A 6,523-nucleotide genomic window follows, 5' to 3' on the forward strand; every position below is an offset into this window, starting at 1 on the left:
TCCTCCTCCTCCTCCTCCTCCTCCTCCTCCTCCTCCTCCTCCTCCTCCTCCTCTTCTTCTTCAGAGAAGAAGCAGACCGCCTGTGGCAATAATGGCTTCTAACTTTGAACTCAACAGGCTTTCTCATCAAGATTCTCAAATCATGTGGCTTAGAATGAACTATTACTAAAGCCAGCTCCATGTATTTTGCTCATTTCCATTGTCTTGTGAACAAAGATAAGTCTACTTTAAGTTTTGAACTGTCTGCACCTTCATATTATTTGAATTCACTAGACATTAGGAATGATATATTATGATATACTGAAAATATTTTGTTGATGAATTTCATCCTTATAGTTCATTCTTCAGGAAGTCTGCAATATTTACAAAGAGTTCTGGCAAACAGGGGGTCTTTGTTTATTTATTTGTTTTAATCTTTAATTATGGAAATTTTCAAACATATTCAAAAATAGATAATGATAAAAATCCACAAATCTATCACTCAGCCTCAAAAATGATCAACATCCTATTTCATCTCTCTTTATTATTTGAATAGACTATTTTAAGCCAGATCCCACCATACTATTATTTCAATTATAAGTACTTCACTATGAATCTTTAAGATACTTTTTAAAAAAAATAGAACAATAACATTATCACAGTAATAATTTCTTATTATTTAATGTTCAGTCCCTTTTCAGTCTTTCCTGGTTATCTCAAAATTATATTCTCACAGTTGGCTAGTGTGAATCAAAATTCAAGCAAGGTACAAACTGAATTTATTCGATGTGACTCTTTAAATATATATTTTTTGTATTCTTTAAAAGATTAAGTTGTGTAAGAACACTTAACATGAGATCTACCCATTTAACAAAATTTTAAGTGTACAGTACAGTATTGTTACCTATAGGTACAATGAACACATCTCTACAATGTAATTATCTTGCATTACTGAAACTTTAGACCTACTGAATAGCAGCCCCCCTTACTCCTCACCCCTAGGTTCTGGCAACCACTATTCTACCCTCAGTCTTTTGACAATTTTAGTGTTTGGGAAGGGAAAATAATTTCCCCTTTACCCTTCTGAGTTCTTAGCTTAGACCCCTATAATAAAAGATAGCTTAACAATAGAAAAATGAGCACACATTTATTAACATGTGTACCTCATGTACACATGGGAGATAGCCATGGGAAAATAAGGAATTGTCCAGTGATAGCCTAATCCATCATCTTAAATACTATCTTCAGCTAAAGACAAAAAGAAAGACTTTGGGGGAGGAGGAATAGATGGGGGAGGGACAGGAAGCCCAGTTATGGGTAACCTGGAGGTTACCAGGAAAATTATATAAACAAAAGTAAGGTTTGTTATGCAGATCTAAGTTGATGCCTTCTCCATTGATAAGATTTTCTTGTGATTTAGAGTCCTTCTCTTCCTGGTTTAGAGATGGGGCATGAGAAACTGTCTTTCTAATGAGTTCCCAGGATGGGCACTTTGAGAAGCACTGTATTTGTTTTGTTTGTTTGTTTTGTTTTGTTTTTTAAGATTTTATTTATTTGTTTGTCAGAGAGAGAGAGAGAGAAAGAGAACAAGCACAAGCAGGGGGAGCGGCAAGCACAGGGAGAAGCAGGCTCCCCGTTGAGCAAGGAGCCCAATGAGGGACTCAATCCCAGGACCTGGGATCACAACCTGAGCCAAGGACAGACACTTAACTGACTGGGCCCCCCAGTCATCCCTGAGAACCATTGTTAAACACACATTTCTCTGAACAGAAATTGGTACAGTACATGTGCCTCATTTACCTTCAGAGTGCTATATCTTCATTAAAGTTTATCTGACTGGCCTTACCAAAACTGGTTAGAGCATAATATTAGTCACACCGTAACACTAATCACCCCAAACTCAGAGGCAGAATAACACAATGGTTAAAAACACAACACTGTTTAGAAAAGATACAAGCACTCCTATGTTTATTACAGCATTATTTATAATAGCCAAGATTTGGAAGCATTCGAGGTGTCCATGAATAGATGAATGGATGAAATACACACACATATTGCGGCGCCTGGGTGGCTCAGTCGTTAAGCGTCTGCCTTCGGCTCGGGTCATGATCCCAGGGTCCTGGGATCGAGCCCTGCATCAGGCTCGCTGCTCAGTGGAGAGCCTGCTTCTCCCTCTCCCACTCCCCCTGCTTGTGTTCCCTCTCTCGCTGTTTCTCTCTGTCAAATAAACAAATAAAATCTTTGAAAAAAATACACACACACACAATGGAATATTACACAACTGTCCAAAAAAGGATGAGATCTTGCCATTTGTGATAACATGTATAAACCTAGATGGTATTATGTTAAGTGAAATAAGTCAGACTGAGAAAGACAGATACCATACAATTTCACTCATATGTGGAATCTAAAAAGCAAAGCAAATGAATAAACAAATAAAAAACAGAATCAGTCTTATGAATACAGGGAACAAACTAGAAGGTTGCCAGAGGGAAGCGGGTGGGGGTGGGCAAAATGGGTGAAGGGGAGTGGGAGATATAGATTTCCAGTTGTGGAATGAATAAGTACTGGAAGAAAAGGCACAGCACAGGGAATATTAGCCAATGATATTGTAATAGCACTGTATGATGACAGATGGTAGCTACACTGTGGTGAGCATAGTATAATATAATATAGAGAGAAATTGAATCACTATGCTGTACACCTGAAACCAATATAACATTGTATGTCAACTAAACAAACAAAAAGCTGCTTGGCATTAGAAAGATCAGGATTTTCTTTCTAATTTTCCTGCCATATAGCTATGAAACATCAACCATGTTGCTTAATTTTATGACTCATTTCCCTCACCTGTAAAATGGGAAAGTACTAGTACCAAATCATGGGGCTGTTTTAAGGATTAAATAAGATAATGTATGTAAGGCATCTGGTAAGTCTTTTAATTCTTTAGCATGATATTAGAGCTTGGTTAATGTCCTTACCTTGGCTGACCAGAGTTTGAAGTTTAATATTACTTGGCGTTTGTTAAATAGTACCTAACAGGAATACAAAGGCTTTAGGAGTTTTGCAAGAACTGTCCTTGAGGGTATAAAAACTATAATTGCTTTTATAATTTGCAGTAAGTAGGTTTAACTTTTAGTTTTGAAAAGGATTTCGGAGAGCCATAAGTAGGAAAAAAATAAGTTCATAAAATCAAGTGTGTACCTTCTATTGTGTGGGGGAATGTTGAGGAAGAATTCTTTTTTAAGGAGCTCATACAACCTGAAGCAAAGTCTTGCAGAGTCCCAGAACCATTTCTGTCAACTGTCTTCTTAAATAAAATCTAGTGACCTGTATCCAACCAACAGAAGATCAGTTTAGTCAATTTATTTTTTAAAACAATCTCCATTAAGGAAATTGAATTGATTGACACGTGGTCAAAATAATTGGATAACTGGCAGTAGTTTTTATCTTACAGCCAGGAGTTTTGGCATTATAGCAGATCCTAAGAATTTTGCTATGTTGTCCTTACCACTGGAATAGAATGAAATTGGTTAACATTTGGGATTTCGGGTTTGTTTTTTTTAATTTTTGCAGGGTCCTCTGAGTTTGTACTGCACTGCCCTCTGGAGGACAGAATTCATCATGACACATACGTTGTAATTTTAGGGAAGTCTATGCTCCTCCATAAAGACAAACTGGGCTTCAAAGAAGGTGTAATTCATGATAATAGCACCAGGACATAACAGCAAAATAGAGATTATTATAACTTATGCTAATACCTCAGTTGGCACTATTGAGTAGTGTTGTTTTTCTTTCTTTCTTTTTTTTTTTTTAAGATTTTATTTATTTATTTGAGAGAGAGAATGAGAGAGAGCACATGAGAGGGAGGAGGGTCAGAGGGAGAAGCAGACACCCCGCTGAGCAGGGAGCCCGATGCGGGACTCGATCCCGGGACTCCAGGATCATGACCTGAGCCGAAGACAGTCGCTTAACCAACTGAGCCACCCAGGCGCCCCAGTAGTGTTGTTTTTCATTCCGAGTATTAAATTTCAACCTCTATAACATGATTAAGGTTTCTTTTAATCAATATTCCTTTAAAAAATTATGCACCTGTCTTAGTTGGCTTTTAAAATAAAGTTCTAAATGTTCCCATATTTTAATATATTAATAGTTGAAATTCTAAATGCATCAAATTTATTTTTCTGATAATCAGTTTGCCCTTTATATTTTGAATATAGATAAAATTTCCTATGTGAAGAATAAATATGTCTTTGTATTCATTTGCCATAGATTTTGACATATAGTCAAAGGTTAGTTCCTTACACTGTACATGTGCATGAAAACTCACTGGTTGGGTCATAAAAATAAGCTATTCAGGTATTTCTGTAGAAAATAAGTCTGTTGAACTTGACTGGTGGATAAAATCAATGAAACCAGGAAAGAAAGATAGAGAAATATTTTAAGCAGATCTAAGTGATGTTAAGATCTTTCTTGAACTTTGAAAATTATTGCTTTAAAAAAATTACTGTCACAGAAAGAAATTCAGGATGCACTTCATGGGACAAAATTTGTGCGAAATTACACAGTGATAGTATTGTCCATGATTATCCTGTATTATTGTCTAATTTTATTTGGTTTCTATGAATTTGGTATAACAAGAGAAGTTACTTTGTGTTTTTCTTTTATACATCAGGCTAGAAACCCAAGATGTTTTTGGCTGTGATCTTTAGGCTGAGAACTAGACTAATTTTAAGATGAAAGAGGAAAAAAACAAAGTGGGAATCTTAAGGATTTATTCTATTTTCCTTTCTTATTCTTGTCTAGGTTTTCAACCAAACAAAAGCATCTGCATGTTGACTTCAGGCTGCTAACTAAGGTCCCATGTAGGTAAGTTCTTACTTAACACTGCTAAGCTGCCAGTCCAAACTGGGATGGGTAACCAAAAAATGGAGCTAAACAGTAAATGTTACTTGTCTCTCACAGTTGTTTTTCAGCTCCTGTCACCTTAAGACTATTCCACATTTTCCAGTGTCAGGATCTAAAAGCTAATAGATTACTTTCTATTTGGTTTTTAACTGTAATATTAGTTCAGGTCAAATAGCCAATTAACAGATTAATCAAAACATGAGAATCAATTTCCAAATGACATTGCATGTAGGAGTTAAGATTTAAGAGAAAGAAGGGACTGAGGCAAAAAAAAAAAAAAAGAGGAGAGTTTTGTTTTGTTTTGTTTTGTTTTTGAGAGAGAGAGAGAGGGTGGGAGGAAGGGCAGAGGGAATCTTAAGCAGGCTCCATGCCCAGCATGGAGCCCAAAGCAGGGCTAGATCTCAAGACACTAAGATCATAACCTGAGCCAAAACCAAGAGTCGGATGCTTAACCAACTGAGCCACCCAGCTGCCCTGAGGTTCACTCTTTTTAATAGTACTTATCTTACTGGGATAGCCAGATATTAAGAATTCACGTTAATTTCTCTGCTTTTTAAATCCCTATTCATTGCTCCTATCTCTACTTCAACTGTTAATGTACACTTAAAATGTCAGTATTTCAACATTTCAATGGAAATAACAAACTTAGGTAAGCTGGAATCAAATGCAAGATTGCACTCATTTTTGTTTTTACTTGTTATTCCATTATTATTTATTTAGCAAACCATTGGAGTATGCTTACCTCTTTTCTTCTGGATACAAGCCTTTTATAATAAATGCTCACTGTGCCTATCAGATTTCACTTCAAATGATTTATTATGTCAGGGAGCCCCTGTGCTACTGTTTTATTATATTACATTTCCTTTCTAGTACATATAGCTTTCTCATGATAAAGCTAATTCTGAACTCATTAGTACCAATTGCATATTAGCCTATATCCCAATATGACTATTGAAATATTTTACTGTTTGTGCCAATAATTTTATAACCTAATATTCATGTACTTTATCTGTTAATCACCACAACCTGAATTAATGCAGCTATATATCTGATTTATTTGCTACTGTTTCATGATCCCAGAAGAGCTGCAGCACATTTCAGAGTCTTAAATATGTGCATATTGAGTTTTCATGTTGCTTAAAATTTTAGAGTAAAATTTTGACTTTCTGTGTTGTTTTAAAATCAAATTTAAAAGAAAAGTTTTGAGGTTTCTAACCATTTGCTTGGCATATAGTAATGCTGACTTCTAAGTACATGCACATATGATTTCTTATTTGCTGATTTCTCTCTATAATAGAAATTTTGTAAATATGGCCACCCCTGCCCCCAAAACATATACTTCAATCTTCATCCATAAAGAGTTTGACATACAAGTTTCAACTTTGATTTGCATTGTATAATTTTAAGTTGCTCTCTGTATTAGATAGATTCTTAAAAACTAGAATAGATGAACTTTGTCCCGTTTCTAACTACCGAACTTCTCATTTAATTGCAGAGTTAGATTCACACACATATCTGCCCCTCAGACTTCTTGGCTAAATGTATGCTTTATTAACTGTTTAAAGTATGATTACTCTGAAATCATAAACACTGGTGCATTGTACTGAAATGAACTTTGAAGATTTCCATGTAGGGA

The 6,523-nt window shown here is 35.6% G+C and overlaps 1 long non-coding RNA gene across 1 annotated transcript in view; it reads left to right on the forward strand.

Annotated features, from left to right (window-relative positions):
• LOC118020996 overlaps positions 1-4,849 on the forward strand; it is a 93,564-nt gene extending 88,715 nt beyond the window's left edge. The window contains exon 3 of the long non-coding RNA XR_004682072.1: positions 4,786-4,849. This is a non-coding gene — a long non-coding RNA (uncharacterized LOC118020996). The remainder of the gene's footprint in view (positions 1-4,785) is intronic.
• Positions 4,850-6,523: the final 1,674 nt, after the last annotated feature.

The sequence above is a fragment of the Mirounga leonina genome, unplaced genomic scaffold, assembly GCF_011800145.1.
Source record: "Mirounga leonina isolate KUSES-001 unplaced genomic scaffold, KU_Mleo_1.0 Mir_174, whole genome shotgun sequence".
Lineage (NCBI taxonomy): Eukaryota > Metazoa > Chordata > Mammalia > Carnivora > Phocidae > Mirounga > Mirounga leonina.